Below are 19193 nucleotides of genomic sequence, written 5' to 3'. Positions count from 1 at the left end.
CTACCTCGAGGTCCATGCTTGCCGCTATGCTCAGCACCGTCCGGATGGAGGTCATCTTCACTACCGGGGCAAATATCTCGTCGAAGTCGACGCCCTTCTTCTGCTGAAACCCCTTCACCACGATCCTGGCTTTGTATCTCGGGGGGTTTTCGGCATCTCCCGGTTTCAGCTTGAACACCCACTTGTTCCGAAGTGCCCGCTTTCCTTTCGGCAACTCCACAAGTTCATATGTGTGGTTCTCATGCAGGGAATCCATCTCGTCCTGCATGGCACTCAACCACCTGCGGCTCTGGGTGTCATGCTTTGCTTCTTCAAAGCTCTCCGGCTCCCCCTCGTCGGTTAGCAGCACGTGCTCTGGTTCCGGAAATCTCCGGGGGGCCCTTCTCTCTCTTAGAGGATATCTCCGTTCCGGAGCTTCGGTAACCGGCTCCTCCATTTCCTCTTCATCCGAATCCATTTCGGGATCGGGGCCGGTTCCGGTATCGGTTTCATCTTCCTCGGCCGGTTCTGTTTCTTCACCGTCTTCGGCCGGATCCTCGAGTGCTAACCGGTCCCTTGCCGGTCGGGACTGCTCCTCGTAGAGTTGATCCTCACCGGTCGACTTGGAGCTCTTCATCTTCTTCTCCGACTCCCAGTCGGCGAGTGTCTTGTTCTCCATGAAGATGATATCACGACTCCGGAATATCTTCTTGTCGACCGGGTCCCATACTCGGTAGCCGAACTCGTCATCGCCGTAACCGAGGAATATGCATGGCCGGGTCTTTGGATCTAGCTTTCCTCTCCGGTCCTTAGCCACATGCACATATGCGAGACACCCGAACACCTTCAGATGCCGGTAGGATACTTCCCTACCGGTCCACACTCTCTGCGGCGTGTCTCCGTCCAAAGGTACTGAGGGTGATCTGTTTATCACGTATGTCGCCGTCGACATTGCCTCAGCCCAAAACCCCTTGGGCAATTTCGCATGCGCCAGCATACTCCGGACCCTCTCCATTATGGTCCGGTTCATCCTCTCGGCTAGCCCATTTAGTTCCGGCGTCTTCGGCACAGTAAACTCGAGCCGGATTCCCTTCGAGCGACAGTACTCCTTGAACTGCCCCCGGTATTCCCCTCCGTTATCCGCTCGTATCGCTTTCAGTTTCTTGCCGGATTCTCTTTCCACTCTCGCGTGGAGTTCTTGGAAGACGGACAACACTTGGTCCTTTGTCTTCAGCGGTGCCGTCCACAGCTTCCGGCTATGGTCATCTATGAATGTCACGAAGTACTGGGCTCCGCCATGTGACTTCGTTTCTACCTGACACACGTCAGTGTGCACCAACTCCAATGGTGCGCTACGTCTCGTCGGTGGCCTTGAGTGGAAGGAGGTTCGGTTCTGCTTACCGGCCAGGCAATCGGTGCACTTCTCCAGGTGCACATGCTTCACTGGAATAAGGTTGTCTTCTGCAAGCCTCTTCATCCCCTTCTCACTCATGTGGCACAGTCTCTTGTGCCACAGCTCACCGGCAGTGTCGGCTGCCACGTTCAACTCTTCCGGACACAACCAGGCATTCATAAGGTACAGTGTGTTGACTTTCCGGGCCCGAGCCACTATCAGGCTCCCCTTGCTGAACTTCATTACGCCGTTCCGGATGCTACCTGTGTAGCCTTCATCGTCTAGCCTCCCGGCCGAAATCAGGTTCAATCGAACCTCCGGAACGTGTCTGACATCCTTCAGCAACATTTTGCATCCGGTCGAGGTTGTCAACCACACGTCTCCTATGCCGGCAATCCGGCACGTACCTTCATTTCCCATCCGAACACAGCCATGCTCACCGGCTGTGTAGGATGAGAAGTATCTTCTTTCCGGGGTCAGGTGGAACGACGCTCCGGAATCGACCACCCAGGTAGTCTCATCGCCGGCAATGTTTAGTTCACCTTCTTCGGTGATGAGCATGATCTCCTCTTCACTTGCCGCGAGTGCCGTCATTCCTTTCCGGTCCTGCCCTCGCCGATCCGAACCATTCCGGTCCGTGGCTCCCCGGTAAGCACCGTTCCGTTCCGAAGACTTCTTCGAATCAGTGTCGTCGGCTCCGTTGTCTTTTCGGTAATGCCGACAATTCTTTCGGAAGTGCCCCGGCTTCCCACAGTGGAAGCATGTGGGCCTTCCTCTTGACTGCGATCGGGTCCCCGACTTCTCCCGTCTTTGCGGACTCCGGTTCCGTTGTCTTCCCCGATCCGATTCGGTAAACAACATCTTCGGATCGGAGGCCGGTTCTTTATCTCTCCGACGCGCTTCTTCGTTCAAAATACTTGTCTTTACCGTTTGTAGGGACAAGTTATCTTCGGTGCAGGAGGTGCTGAGAGTCACCACCAAGTTCTCCCAGCTTTCCGGCAATGTACACATCAAAATGATGGCTTGCATTGCATCCTCCAGCGGGAACTTGATCGCCGCAAGCTGGTTCACGAATCCCATGAACGTGCTTACGTGTTCCACCATACTCTCGCCGTCCCGGTACTTGAGGTTCACTATCTTCCTCATCAGGGAGGTCCGGTTCAACGCATTCTTCCTCTCGTAGAGGCCCGACAGCTTCCGCCACATCTCATATGCGTTGGTGTCGTTCGCCACATGTTGTAGAACGCTCACGTCGACGTATTGCCGAATGGTTGCAACGGCTTTCCGGTTCAGAAACCTCCATTTCGTCTCAAGTACCCCCTTGGGTATTTCCAACCTGTCGATCGGTTCATACAGGTCCCGAACAATCAGCAGATCCTCCATCTTTATCTTCCAGTCGGCGTAGTTCTGCGCATTCAGCACCATCATCCCCGGCTGCCCGCTGCTGCCGCCTTCCATTTTCTGCACTGCAGTCGCTCTGATACCAGTTTGTTGGGAATCGACGCTTCGATTCAACCTTCACCGCTCGGCCACAACCGAGGAAGCGCGAATCAATGCAGCAGAAAAATCGGAAACACAGAGAAAGACACGAATACACAGGGATTAACGTGGAAAACCCTAGACGGGAAAAACCACGGGAGTGCAAGGCTCCAACTATCACTATACGCTGGGAAATATACAATGGCGAGCTGCAAGGCGACGACCTTGAGCTCGCTATCCTCGCCACAGGCGGCGGTATTACACAGAGGCGTCGACCTCTTCCTTTCCTCTCTCTCACGGCTGCTCTCACTTCGCTCCCTCTAGATGAAAACAGAAAAATGAGCAACAACATTAAAACTGTTTGCCCTAAGTCATATTTATACACATATGACTTTCGGGCTATTTACAACTATAGCCTCAAGGGCCCTTGGCAAACATATTCACAAATATGTCCCCGCATCCGGATCTCTCTCCGGGTACATTCGTCATCCGGCTCCGAAGCCGGGATCTTCATCATCCGGTTCCGAAACCGCAACCGGGCTTGTCGTCATTCATCTCCGACATCCGACCATCCCATCCGAAGGGACCGAAATCCCAACACATACTAACAAAACAATAGGTACCTGAATCTTATTTCTGATCGTTGTAACTGCCAAAGTGACTTTGCCCTCCATCGCAGTAGCCAATGTTGCTTTCTCTAAATCAGTCTAAAAAAACCCCAATGTCTCACAGGCTTCATGGACATTTTTTAGCATATAGCTAATCAATGTCTCACCTGTATCATTGACATTGGCTTTCATTGTGTGTCGGTGTGGCATATACTTGCGGGTTTGTTGGGAGTCAGCATTTGCATCATCAACTGCCATGCTCCAAAATCTTGTCATTTTTTGTTGCAAGCTCCCCATCTTCCGACATCTTTCTAGCAATGCCTCACCATAAATTGCCCAAGCTACCTTGTACATTTCAGGGTCATGAGATTCCTTTGTTGTTTTGCAATACTCGTATGCAAAAGCTCTGGCAAATGAAACACACAACTCGTTGTTGACCGGGATCTTTTGATGTACTTTCTGGTACGGTCTCATGCAATCGTCGTACAGGTTCGGTTGTCAATGCTTGAGCTTGACCTTGCCTTTCACTCTAGGAACTTTATATATGGCAACCAATCTACATCACTAATCAATCTATCTGTTAGAACAATAGGAACAATACCCTTGAGCGACATACCATATATGTTGTGAAAGTCCTCCTTTGTCTCACAAAATTTTGCGAAGTTCAGCACTCTAGGATAGGGAGGAACGAGCCAGTTGAAATAGAAAATCAATAATCAAAATTGGTGCAAAAACAGATTTTTTAATGTGAATTTGGTGCAAAATTACAACACTTTGAGACAATAATATGAAATTTGTAATCTGTCCTTTTCAACATGTAACTCAAATCAACCACTTAAAAAATCAGAAACCCTAATCAGAATTTGTCATGAGAATTGGTGCAAAATTACAACACATTGTGACAGTAATCAGAAATTTGCAACCAGAAACTTGTAATCTGAAATTTGTAATCAGAAACCCTAAACCACTTAAGGGAAACACAAACCCTAATCATCACTAAAGGCTGAAATCAACCCTACTACGAAATTCTGTCAATCAAAAACACACCTGCTTCTACACCCCAACCTTCGAGACATCCTTGTTTGGGACTCCAACGACTTCGCCCTATTCGATTTTTGGGAAAGATGAACAAACACCAAAGTTACAAACAATTATCAAAAAAGGAATTTGTTTTTATTTTTAATATGTAACTGATAGATACTTGGACGAGGATCGACTTGCTCGTGTGTTGTAGCTTTGAAGGTGCAATGTCGATCTCAGATTTTGTGTGCTACTGCAAGGGCTTCGTCTACATTCATGCTCAAAGTACTCCATCTGTTTGGAGTTCGAACTTAAACTGATGACATTCAAGTCGACTGTAGATAATGGCACTATTCCCCATGTTCCACTACGTCAGAAACCAAAGTTCAAATATTTGAGTATTCTCATAAATTAAATGACATGTATTTAAATGACATGTATTTAACTAATAAAACATAAAATTTCGCAAACCATCCTTATGATTTTCCCACAAAAAACTAGCTAAACAAATAGCTAATTAGTTGTGGCCATTTTAGTAGCTAATTAGCTATAATAGTGTTTCCACTCACATGCTTTTACCCATATGTAATTATCAGTCAATCAAATTCATATTTCATATTTATATTAATGAAGTCTGAGTAATTAATATCTGTGTGATGTTTTGAGTAAGTAATTATCATAGTCGACAACCATTTTATCTCCAACCACAATCTTCTTGATAGGACGACTTAGTGATTAAGACGTCTGACGCTTTGTGTCGGTCGACAGAGACAACTGTCGGCTACTTCTTATTGCTCCAGGCGATTTCCACGCTTCCAAGTGAAAACGTAAACCCTATTGTAGACCTGCAATCGCCGACATTTTCAGCCTAATCAGAATCTGTGTGGCTGACCAACTCTTCAGCTACACCAACCCGATATAGCAATGACATGTCCTTAATGCCACTGACATATCTCAGGATCCTTTGTGCACAATAAATTGACTTATTAGTTCGACCGGATAGCTCAGGTCTAGACGAGTGATGGTCAGATAGATCAAGCTTCCGACTATCTGTCGGGACTGTGTTGGGTCACATGTTGTTCCCCATTCGGGGTGAAGCTTGATGTTTTTGTCAAGAGGAGTTACTACAGATTTACATTCCGTCATGCCGAGCTTGAAGAGCATACTCAAAACATAGTGACGTTGACTGATGAGTATGCCTTCCGAGTTGCAGATCACTTCGATCATGAGGAAGTAATGAAGGTCCCCCAGATCCTTGATGTCGAATGACGCGGCTAGCTGAGAATTTACTCGGCCAATCTCCTCTAGGTTAGCGCCGTCGATGACCAAATCATCAACATAAAGTAGAATACTTACCAGCCCATGCCAACCCTACCGGATGAAGACTGAAGAATCTGATTTTGATGCAACAAACCCAATCGGACGTAGTTGCCGTGTGATCTTCGCGTTCCAAGCACACAATTGTTGCATTAATCCATAGAGGGACTTCTTCAGTCGGCAAACAACCGATGTATTCAATCTGGACTGAAATTTGGGAGGTTGTACCATGTACATCTATTCCTCAAGTTCTCTTTGCAGGAAAGCGTTCTTCATGTCCATCTGGTGCAAGTGCCATAGGATAGAGTGTATAAGACAAAGGATAGTCGTACAAAATATGAGGGATTGACCAAACCGATTAGAGAGAGTTGTGAACTATAATAAATTATAGAGACCAAGGTGGCTACGAATTAGGGAGAGAGACTCAATAAATTAAGAATGATCACTTATAGATTAAGGATCATATAAACGTGTATATAACTTATGACTTATAAATAAATAAAAAACTTTAAAGAGGAGGGTTACAAACATGTGGATAAAGAAAAGAGCAATTAAGTAATAGATGTGGCTAATAAACTTCTACAAACAAAGTCAATTCTATTCAAATCCTTCGCATTTATCAATGATCTTAATATCAATAGAGTCTACAAACAAAGCCATCATAAGTATATAAATCACTAATCTTGATTAGAATGAGATCTAATACAATAAAACACTTCTAGGCTCTAGCCCCCTTCCTTAGCCTCCTCCATCTCACTTTTTATAATCTTCTTCCTCCTGTCATGATGACACTCAGATATGATTTGGGTTTACAAGGATTCGAACCCACAACCATGTTATATACGTGTCAAAATCTTAGCTATTGTAATGATATATTTATATGTATAAAGAATTTATAAACTATATAGAATATTATAAAATATTCTAGAGTACTATGTTCTAGAATATTCTAGAATAATCTAGAGTGTCTAGAATGTTCTAGAATATTCTAGCATACTCTTTATTCTAGGACTTTCTAGAATACCCTATTAGGACTTATAAATATGCATCTAAGAATTAGGGATGAACCAATTTGGTTCAATGCCATTATAGAGCTCCCTTGTTGTTTATTCATTGTAATCCATCTTATAGTGCGATATATTATCTTTATAATACTCTATCTCTCTATCGTTACAAACCATATTCTTTGCGGAACGGGGAAACCGTACACATTGATACATGTTAGAGCCCATACGTTATCTGCCATTCGAACCTTTGCTTCCATGCGACTTAGCTCACATGCATTGTGATGTCAGAGAGGGCATTGGGGCACAAGTGATGAGAGTGGTCGGCTATGCACACTTTTCCCTAAACCAGTTCGTGAGTCTGAGTATCACACTTTGATACAATGCTTTGCCTTTGATCATATTCGACCATGCTTTCCACATCTCTTCGACCAAGCCCAATCCTTGCATGAATTCCTCTCACAACCACAATATGCACTCTCGATTGCAACATTCATTGGTAAAGTTCTTGAACATTGAGAGTCACTACTCACTTTCACACCTATCATGTGAAATGTAATATTTTTGGTCTCATAGGTCATATTTGACCTCCAAAGACGATAATATAATCTATCTATCTATCTCTCTCTCTCACTCTCACTCTATCTCTACCTCTCACTCTATCTTGACAGTACTCTCTCTCAATCTTGATAGTTTGAACCAAAATTTTCTTTCCTTCCTCATTTCTTTCTCTTCCTAGAACCTTAATAAGTTTCCTTCTTCCTTTTCCTCTTCCCTCGTAAGTTTTGGAGTCTGTGAGCAAACAAGAAAATATGCACGCGCTTCTGAGATAGACATGCTCACGGATAAATTTGTGGCAATAGAGTAAGAAAATCAAGGGCTACTCGGGGACCTACAACACGTGAGTACCAAGAAAGTGCAACAATATGAAGTGTTATCACAACGGGTTCTCCAACTCGAGACTATTATATTATCATTACGAGAACAAGCGTCGGGGTTCAAAACTACCCCCGCTAAGTTTGATGGTACAAGGTTTCTATTTTGAGGCTTTTTGAATCAAGTACGTATGGTTATTCCGTTACATCACAATCGGTACCCAATGGAAGCTACTTGTGTGGGATTCGTAGGAACCTTGCTAAGCAGTACAACACTAGCATGGTTTGCACCACTCCTCTAGAAGAAATCACTGTTGTTGGAGGATTTTGAGGCGTTTGTTAAGGAGTTTCAAGCTAGCTTCAAAGACACCGACAACACTAGGAAGGCAATAAACAAGATTTGAAGACCCCGACAAGGAGATCGTCCCGCGTTGGCTTACACAACCGATTTCCATCTCTTGGCATGCGATATCCCTTGGGATGAGGTGGCTCTATTGGATCAATTCCGTCAAGGTCTGCGTAATGATTCAAAGATCTTCTTCTTACCTTCCACGAAGATCCGAAGTCTCTTACAGAGGCAATTAGTCGAGTTGTGCGATGTGATAATCGCCTATTTGAGCGACGTTCGAAGCACCAACAAATGCTATGCCGCCAACTGGATCAAATGTACGCTTCTGTAGTCGCAATCCCAGCACAAGTTTCTAGACCCATCATGAGGGATGGCAAAACTCCAATGGAAATAGAGTCAAACAACGTCGGGGGCCCTTATCGGATGCTGAGAACCAACGACGTCGAGCACACCGCTTATGTCTATATTGTGGGGGTTTAGGACATATAGCCGTGAATTGTCCACATAAACCTAGATGTCAAGTATACCAAATGCACAAGAAAACCCTACTTCAAGCTCCATTATTACTTCTAATAACCTAAGTAAGCCTAATAGTCCATGCCATGAGAATAGATTCGATGTCTTGAGCCAATTAGAGCATGTGTTAAACGAGTAAGTCCGGCCAAAATAGGATCCATTTGGTTGGACCATCCAAGATATGTAGAGTTAGTTCCTAGTCGTGGTTCCATTTCATCAAATCAAATTAGTCAAGTTTTTTCTACACAAGTTGAGCTTAGCACATCTACATGTCATCGAGTCCTAGCCTTTGCCCTCCTAGATTTTGGAGCCCACTCTTGTTTCATGGATCGTGAGTTTGCATTGACACAAAACATCCTCTTGAATAAGCTCCCGAACCCAATAGCCATAGAAGTCATCGATGGTCATCCCATAGCATCAAGTAGCATCAGGTGATATAGTCGAAGAGTCTGAGCCAATTTGTGTAGTTCTTGGTGATTTGGCAAGCTTAATCTCTTTCAACGTTATTTTTATTCTAGAACACCCATTCGTTCTAGGTCTCCCTCGGTTTGAACTACATAACCTGAAGATGGACTGGATGAAAAGTACAATTGAGGAGTCCCAAGAAAAAGAACTACACTCGCATCCCTCAACACTACGATATTTGATACTAGAACAAGGACATATTCGTATTTGCGATCGTAGCAACTCCATCAAACCCATCACCCGTCTTACCGGAGCCAGAAGTTCAATTACTAGAAAAATACAAAGAGTTGTCAAACATCTTTGATAAGGTGAAGGCAAATACACTGCTAGAGCACAGGCCATACGACTGCTGTATTGACTTACAACCAGGGAAAGAACCGCCATGGGGGCCAATTTATAATGTCTCACTTGTAGAGCTAGAGACATTGCGGGAATATATCGATGAGAACTTGGCAAACGGATTCATCAAGCATTCTAGATCCCCTACTGGTGCACCTATCTTTTTTGTTAAGAAGAAAAACGGGTCTTGGTTGGTCATGGATTATCGAGGGCTAAATAAAGTGACTATCTGGAATAGATATGCACTACCATTGATCTCGAACCTTTTTGAATGTCTCAGTGGAGCAAAATATTTCACAAAATTGAACCTTCGTGGTGCATATAATCTAGTTTTGGGTTCGGCCAAGCGATGAATGGAAGACTGCTTTTCGCACTCGCTATGGACATTTCGAGTATACCGTGATGTCATTCGGTCTTACAAATGCACTTGCAGTTTTCCAGCATATGGAGAATGATATTTTTCAAGATTCTCTTGATATCTTCACTATAGTTTACCTAGACGACATTTTGATCTACTCAAAGACTAAAGAGGATCATGATAAACATGTTCATCACGTATTACGTCGACTACGAGAATATGATTTCTACGCAAAATTACAAAAGTGCAGTTTCGGCTAAAATTAAGTGGAGTTTTTAGGGTATGTTGTATCATCACCTGGTATCTCTATGGACCCAATGAAGGTTCAAACAATTTTAGATTGGCAAACGCCTGTTTCAGTGTGTGATGTACAATGTTTTCTTGGGTTTGCAAATTTTTATCGGAAACTCATTAAAAAAATTATTCCAAGGTCGTGCTTCCGCTCACCTGATTCACACACAAAAATCAACCATTCATATGGAGTTCAGAGGCAACCGAAGCATTCGAAAGTTTAAAACGGGCATTTACAACAACGCCTTTTTGGCACATGTCAATCCTAGAAAATGCTTTATCCTTGAAGCTGATGCACCCAACTTTGCAATTGGAAGTGTTCTATCGCAAACTGGAGATGACAGTCAATTACATACTATTGCTTTTCATTCCTGAAAAATTGAAGCTGTAGAGATTAACTACGAGATCCATGACAAAGAGCTTCTAACAATTGTGGATTCTTTTTGTAAACGTGAGTGTTTGTGGAAGCGTAAAACAGAGAACAACAGAGAGAGAGAGAGAGAGAGAGAGAGACAGACAGACAGAGAGAGCAGAACGCAATTTCCAAAATTATATCAAGACTCTGCTTATACACACTATGCTAAGTAGCACTATTTATACAAGTCCTCTTGGGACTGACAGAAGTACCATGTACTTCAATGCTCACACGAGCATCTGACACTTACTACGAGACTATAGATACCTAGTAGTCTATCCTATTCTAGGCTTCCGATTGGACTGCCGGTAACGGATTGCACCCGGCCTCCACTGCTTGCCGGTTCGGTTGCTCACCGTCATACCGATCCGTTTCACCCGATCCGTCTCACTTACCGGCTCTGGCTTATTCAGCCGATCCGGCTCCGGTTGAGCTTGCCGCTCAACACTCCCCCTCAAGCTCAACCTGAGGTGGGGTCATAGTGTCGACCTCTGTGGCAGTCGGTTCTTTCAGCCAACTTCTCCTGGCGTCACTCCGCCTTGCTCGTGCTCCTCGTCCGGTCCGGTCCCGTTTGCCGCGACCCCTTTGGTTCTGCGCGCCTCGACCCTCTCGGTCGGCATGTCTGCTCAATAGGCCCATCTCAGCAGTTATGTTGCTGTGACTCCGGCGTTTGCCGATCCGTCGGTTCTCCCACGATGGCATCGACTTCCGCTGTGTCCGTGTCCCCTTGGCCTTCAATCGATCCGACTCATCCGGATCCATCTGTTGATCCGAGTCAGCTGTCTCCGACTCGTTCCAGCTCTTCTCCGAATCGGTACACTCCGATTCGACTTCCGGCTTCAGGCCTCTCACCACATCGGACCACTTCTGAGTCTTGGCCTTCTCCATGCTTCCCTCGGCTTCTTCAGCCGGTGAACCGAAATCGAATTCTCCATTCGACTCCGCATCATGGTCAGTACCGTCGTGATGACCTCCGCACAGCATGCACTTCTCTTCCTGAGTGCACAACTCTTCTTCACAGCCGCTTGCTCCGACCTATTCGGATGTGTCGACTTCCTTCGTCGACTCGGCTTCCTTCATCTTCTTGTCTCCTCTTCTTCCGGCTCTCCTCTTACCGACGGGTTCAACAGTTTGTTGGCCTTTGCCCGTTTCGGTAGAGACTTTGCCCTTGCTTCTCCCCCTCAAGTGCGGCACGTCGAGATGTTGAATACCAAGCATGTCGGTAAAGTGCTGCAACTTGTCCGATCCGAGCGGCTTGGTGAAGATGTCGGCAACTTACCGATCCGTATGAACATACCGTAGGTCAACTTCACTGCTGAGGACCCGCTCACGCACGAAGTGGTAGTGCACCTCGATGTGCTTTGTGCGAGCATGGAACACAGGGTTCCTGGCGAGCTGCAAGCTGCTCATGTTATCGCAGTAAATCGGGATCGGGGTCGGCACCTCGATCCGCAAGTCTCGCAGTAGTCGCCGAAGCCAGATGGCTTCACAAGTGGCAACGGTAGCGGCTCAGTACTCAGCCTCAGTGCTTGACAAAGCCACTGTGGGCTGCTTCTTGCTGCTCCACGCAACGGCCATGCTAACTATGGAGAACATGTATCCGGAAGTGGAGCGGCGATCAGACGCATCGCCGGCCCAGTCAGCATCGGTGTAACCGACAAGCTCTTCGGGTATACCTCGCCGGTATAGCAGTCCCCGGTCCTTAGTGCCGCTAACATACCGTAATATGCGTTGCGCGCACTGAAGGTGCTCCACGGTCGACTTTTGCATGAACTGACTTACCATGCCGACCGGATAGCTGATGTTGGGTCGGGTGATGGTTAAGTAGATCAGGCTTCCGACAACCTGTCGGAACCGTTTCTCAGTGCAGGCCGGTCCGTAGTTGGGACGGAGCTTCTGGTTCCGGTCCAGGGGTGTGGAGACAGGTCGGCAATCCGTCATGCCGAACTTAAACAGCATATTCAACACGTAATGTCGTTGTGAGAGCAATATGCTGTCGGGGGTCCGGATCATTTCGATCCCAAGAAAATAATGAAGGTCCCCCAGGTCCTTCATTTCGAATGCATCCGACAACTGGGACTTGACGCGGTTGATTTCGGGAAGACCAGGTCCGGTGATGACTAAATCATCCACATACAAGAGTATACATACCGGACCATCAGAGCCTTGCCGGATGAATAATGAAGAGTCTGACTTAGAGACAGCAAACCCCAGCTTACGCAACCGGTGCGTGATCTTCGCGTTCCAAGCTCGGGGGGCTTGCTTCAAGCCGTAAAGCGACTTCTTCAGTCGGCATACCGCCGACTTGTTCATCTCCGAGTGCATTCCGGGGGGCTGAGTCATAAAGACTTCTTCTTCAAGATCTCCTTGAAGGAAGGCGTTCTTCACATCCATCTGGTGAAGATGCCACCACCTTGCCGCAGCAACCGCCAGTACCACACGAACCGTCGTCATCTTCGCCACAGGAGTGAAGGTCTCATCGTAGTTGATTCCGTGGGTCTGCGTGTATCCCTTCGCCACTAACCGGGCTTTGTACCGGTTAACAGAACCGTCGGCGTTGTACTTGACCTTGTACACCCACTTGCATCCGATCGGTTTACAGTGACGGGGAGGATCAACTAGGTCCCAAGTTTCGTTGGCATCGAGTGCCCGCATTTCTTCGTCCATAGCGGCACGCCAATTTGCGTCCTTTGCTGCTTCTGCGTAGCTCTCCGCCTCGCGCACTTCTGTCACCTTAGTCATGTACGCATAATGATGCGCCATGTATTCATTGTACCCGTACCGCACGACGAGATCCTTCTGACGGGTTGATCGGCGCAACGCACCGTTGTCGGGGAGTTATGGTTCGTGCGGCGAAGTCGCAGGGACTAAGGTTAAGGGGAGTTGAAGGAACTTTTATAAGGCTTGCGCTCAAATGTTAGGAAGATAAAGGATATGAAGAATAATAGTTTAAAGTAATATGTGTGAGAGAGAGACTAGTATAGATAAAAGATAGAGGCAATGTATGATTCAAGACGCAAGATAGAGACAAAGTATGATTTAAGACAAAAAAGTATATGATATGAACATGATGTGTATTACGAATACAAGATTTTACCAACTTTACAATGTTTGGTAGCAAGATGAACCCTTTCTCTACCGACCCTTGATTCGAACTCTTGACTCCAACTTGGAAACACGAGCCTCTTCACCAACAAGCTAACTTGTTTGTTTTTTCTATTATCTTATTTCTCTAACTTTCTCTTGATTCCCCTCCTTGTTTTCCCTTTCCCCTCTTTTTATAAGTGTTGCCATGCATATGGTAATGTATGGGAGCATGGCATGCATGCAATGCATGAGTTACATGTAATGCATGATCGCCATTTGGCGCACATGCATTGCATGTGATGAATGATGGCTATGTATGAAAATAGATATGAGATAATTATAATGATGAAAATGCATTCTAAAATAACTAACCTAGCTTAGTGGTGTATGCTTGGTGCTTGGTATACAAGGTTGAGGGTTCAAGTCCCTCAATTTTACTTAATACAATATATAGCTTCATTCTTATATCATGAAGCACATTTATTACACACTTTTACAAATAAATAGCCTAGCCTAGTGGTATGTACATTGTACATCGTATATAAGGATGTGGGTTCAAGTCTCTCAAATATTATTAAATACAACATTTAAGCTCATTTTTATATCGTGAAGCACATTCTTCACGACACCCACCCCCTCTGAACTTGCACATTGGTTGTGCAGAGTTCATCCAACACTTCTTCCAATTCTTTTAGGTCTTCTACTTCTTCATAAAATTCCGGCTCTAATGACTCCCTCCTTTTAAATATTTTAATCCTTTTTCCTGCAATTGGGATACGAATTTCTGTCCCATCTAATTCATTGAGGAAATATGTGGCTTTATCTGTTATTTTCCTAACTTCATAAGGTCCAGACCATCTTTTTGCAAACTTCCGAATAGTACTGTATTGATTATCTAGGCTATTATCATATACTAATACCCAATCTCCCTCTTGCACCTTTCTTGGTCGTATTCTTTTCATCTTGTCAAATCTGTCCTTATTCTTGATTCTTGCCTCTTTCAATCTAGTAGCTGCTTTTTCTATGTCTTCTATCCTTGATTGAAGTTGTCGTATTCGAACTGCAAGTAAATCTTCCCTACTCATTTCCGATTCCCAAGGCAACACAGCCCATGTAGTTATCTTTTCTTCAATTGGCATTATTGGCTTCTGTCCTGTGATTAATTCTGCAGGCATATATCCAGTAACAGTGCTGTGAGTTGTCCTATCAGCCCATAGTGCATAGGGTAAGGTTTTTGGCCAATCACTAACCCGTCCTCTACATGCCTTTGCCAAAGCTTTGACTATTGGCCCATGTCCCCTTTCTACCTTTCCATTAGCTTCTGGATTGTACGTCGTTGTCAAAGAAAGCCGAATTCCTATTTTGTCGAAAAAATCTTGAGCTTCCGCAGAATTGAGTTCTCCCCTATCTGCCACTATCTTCCCGATACATCCATATCTACAAACAATGTCCTCCAAGATGAATTGACATACTCCTAATGTCCCTTTTGTTTGCAATGAACGACCTTCCACTTGATTTGTTAGATCTTCTCTAGCAAGAACCAAGTATCTTTTTGGTCCTACTCCAAGTGGCATTGTTACCAAATCTATCATCCACTTGTAATGCACCCCCGGTGAGTATGTTGGGTGTAATTCATCACAAAATTTTACATTTGAATAATATTGACAAGTGGGACAATTTTCCACATACTTTTTTATTTGCTCATAGTATCGAGGCCACCAAAATCGTTCTTTAATCTTACTGAAAGTGGCCCACACTCCTCAATGACCAACCCATTCTTTGTCATGCAGCTCTCTGATTATCTCCTTTCTTTGCCCTTCAGAACCTATTACTCTTTGCGGGTTTCCAGTCTTGGTTTTCGGATGTCGCCATAGATATCCTTCATGCAGGAAGAACTTATGGGTTTTCTTGCGAAACTATGCGAACTCTTTTCCAGATCGACCTTTGTACTTGTCAGGGGTTTGTAGGTATTTCCCTATTTCCTTGAATTCTTCTTCATACTCTTCTTCTAGAAACTGCATTCCTCCTTCCCGAGTAATGCTTGTGGTAAGGACTGTTTGTTCTTTGTCCTCATCGTCCGAGTCTGGAATCTCCTCTTCCTCATACCTTGCTCTTGATAACATATCTGCTACTGCATTTCTATTCCCAGAGATATGTCGAACTTCAGGGTTGATTGATCTAATATAGATACACCATCTTAACATGGCTTGATCTGGAATATCACAATTAGCTATGATACCCAGAATAGGCAAACAATTAGTTTCTATTATTACTTCAGCACCAATTAAGTAATCTTTGTCTGTCTTTACAACTGTTACTATCCCCCATAGCTCTCTTTTCACCTGTGCATATTTTCTTTGTCGACCACTAAGAACCTTTGCCCCGAATCGGACTGGATACCTTTCTTCCCTATCTTGTTGGCTTATCACCCATCCAATTCCAATGGGACTAGAGTCTACTGTGAGATATATGGGCCGGGTGTAGTCTGGTTGCTTTAATAGTGGAGCTTGTGCCAAGTAGTACTTCAATTTCTTCATTGCCTCTGAATGCTCTTCACTCCATTCAAATGTCTCTCCTTTTCTTAGGAGTCTATATAAAGGTTCAGATAAATGGGCATAATGCGGAATCCATTTACAGTAAAAAACACATACCCCCAGAAACCTTCGTACTTCTGAGATGGATGTACATTCCTCTTGCATATTTTGAATTGCATTGACCTTGGTTGGGGATGGCTTTCTCCCATACGAGCCACACATATGACCAACTATTAATATCTCTTTTGCCCCAAATATTGACTTCGCCCCTGATAAGGTCAAATGCACTTCTTCCATCCTTGATAGCACCTTCTCACAATCCTTGATATGATCAGCAACGAATTGACGGCAACCACTTTCGTCCAATTCCTCGTTCTTCTCTTCCTCCTTGCATCCCTTAATTGGAACATCATCTAGAAAAGGCATTGTAATATGAGGAATAAAATCACGAAGTACCTTGTTCATTCCATTCATCATATGCGCCACTGAGTTGGTCGCTCCTTGCGGCAAGGTGCACATCCGTACTAACCCTATAGGTGTCTTGATAGAAGTTATATCTCGACTTTTGATAGCAAGTTGAAATTGATCATACCCGGAATAAAGGTCTCCCATTGAATATATAGCTCAATAAAGGTCTCCCATTGAATATATAGCTCTTCCTGCAAACATCTCAGCAAACTCATCCACAATTGGCCCTACTCCCGAGTTTCAGATTGTTACCTTATTCACGGGTTGCATATCTTGGATAAATCGGAGTCACCCATCTTTCTTTAACACAGTGAACCATCGACTCGAGTAAGGAGCGTTCGATGGTTCCAAGATACCCATCCTTATCTTTTCTTTCAAAAGTTCTAATAGTTGAGGGATTCTAGCCCTAGGCATGGGTATTGGCTTAAAGTTCCATGGAATATGAGGGATAGTGAATATAACCATGGGCTCCACAATTTCTGGATCCACACACCCTATTTCCTCCGGTTGGAATGCGAACGCCTTTCCATGCCTTTTTAACATCTCCCTGAACTGCTTTTCTTCAGAGGGTAATAGGAAGTCATCCCCTCCTATTTTCATCCCTTGTATTCTTTCCAAAGTAAACACATGTCCTACCTTTCGTGGGTCTGTGATCATTGGCTCTGTGGCTGCTTCTTTGATTGCCTTTTCACTATCCCCTGGAAGTGGAGCAACAATAGGACGAACCTTCTTCTCCACTATCTTGTAATTTGTTAGTACATGTGCTTCATGATCCTTTCGAGCAACTTCTTCAATGACCTCATACATCTTGATTGAATGGACAGGAACTTGGATTTCGTTGTCTTCTTCCATTGCTTCCAAATGAGTTATTGTATCTTCAAAACTTAATTCTTCAAACATATCCTGAATTTCTTCATCATCATCTATTAATCCAGAACACTTAAAGTACTCGAAAGAATTTTGTATTTTATTATTATTTACTTTTAGTATAAAAGTAGCACCATTAGATGAGATTGTACAAGGAATATCTTTATTTACATTATTATTTATGGGGTTTTCTTTTATGCTCGGGCTATCACAGCCCCTACCTGTAAAAGCCCTATCTAAAAATCCTGGGAAAACTCTTCATCCATCTCTTGAATTGGATGTTCCCTCAAGCATTCTTTGTTTCTTTCATGGTTGGGCCTCATAGTTAAGAATTGGACAGTCCTTCTTCCATCTTGACTCTTGATTCTCGCGAAAGCCGAACCATCATCAATAACCTTTGTTTCCATCCTCACTGCGGTGATGTAGGGCTGGCCAAGGATGACGGGGTAGGTTGATCGATCCTGCACAAAGAAATTTTGATTCACTGAGACATCACCAATTGTTACCTTCACACTAGGACATGCTCCGAATAGATCCTCCGTAGTTTCTGTGGCAGCTCTTATTTTCCACCCATGATTCTTGTCGATTGGCCATCGTCCTCGAGCGTAAAATTCCGATGACATCATGTTAATCTCTGATCCATGATCGATCAAAGCAATACATGGAATTTGCTGCTCCCCAATTTTTGCAGGTGCCTCCGTTGTTGCTCGAGCCCAATGGTCCCTTGTATAGTGACTCCTATCCCCTTCATGGACGCCAACATCATTCTGGTTTTTTACACTTCCAGCATTGATGGTGCCACCATACAAATCTTGGAGTGTTGCTGCACACCCTCCCGTAATTTCCTCCATCACCTGTCTCTTCCTTCTAATAATATCTATGATAACTTCATGAAATTCTTTCTTTGCTATACCCAACACTTCTCTTAAAGTAAATTCTACCTTACTATTTAATATTCTTGTTTCTAGTACCTTTTTTATATCCGTCGTTGTTTCTATGTCTGAGGCAAGCTTGAAAGATGGGCCTGTCTTTCCTTTTACTTTATCAGCTTCCTTCGGCTCAATACCACCCTTTTCCATCTCCCTTCTCTTTTGTTCTTGTGTCTCATGTCTCTTTGTCGGATCAGCTTCCTCAGCTCTCTTCCGCTTCTCTTCCCCTAGCACATCTTGTGCATTCACTTGAGCGAATGCTGATAGCGCGTCTACTGGATCATTCCATCCAGTGAAGTTTCGTATTTCATCTCCCGCTCTTTTTAATTCATCCACTCGAACCTTCCCTTTTCTTGCATAATCCATCACATCTTGCCAAAAGCCAGATCCACCATATGAGTCTTCTACGCGCAATCCTAAGGTTGCCACGGATTGTATCGCTTGAGTCGTTTCTCTCTCGGCATCTTCCATTAGCCTTTTCATTCCTCCTTGCCCGAAGTTGAGTTGAAGTGGTTGTCGAGTCTCAGTTGAGTGAATCTTGCCATCTTCATAGTAGATTTTATTATGATTAAGAGCATCCCTATGCTCTTGACAATCTTTCTTCTGGTGGTCGATACTATCACACCACATACACCTTCGGACCATTCCACCTCCCTGCCTTGATGAAGTCGAGCTTTGTCCCGATTCTAGCTTCGTCACTTTGATCGACAAGTCTTTCATGCCTTTCACTAATTCGTGTAAGAGTGATTCTTCTATTTTCTTTTCTCCCAACTCGTTCACCGTTTCTTCATCATTTCTATCGGGCAACTCCATAAACCATAACTTTCTTTTGCAGAAATGGGCGCACGCCCTTTTCACCTCCTCCCAATCTTCGGTAAGTCCACTTGGACTATTCTGATC

This window comes from Azolla caroliniana, unplaced genomic scaffold, assembly GCF_043228905.1.
Source record: "Azolla caroliniana isolate FFs.n. ecotype wild unplaced genomic scaffold, voAzoCaro1.0.p SCAF_12, whole genome shotgun sequence".
In the NCBI taxonomy this organism is placed as follows: domain Eukaryota; kingdom Viridiplantae; phylum Streptophyta; class Polypodiopsida; order Salviniales; family Salviniaceae; genus Azolla; species Azolla caroliniana.
This window is presented reverse-complemented; position numbering follows the sequence as displayed.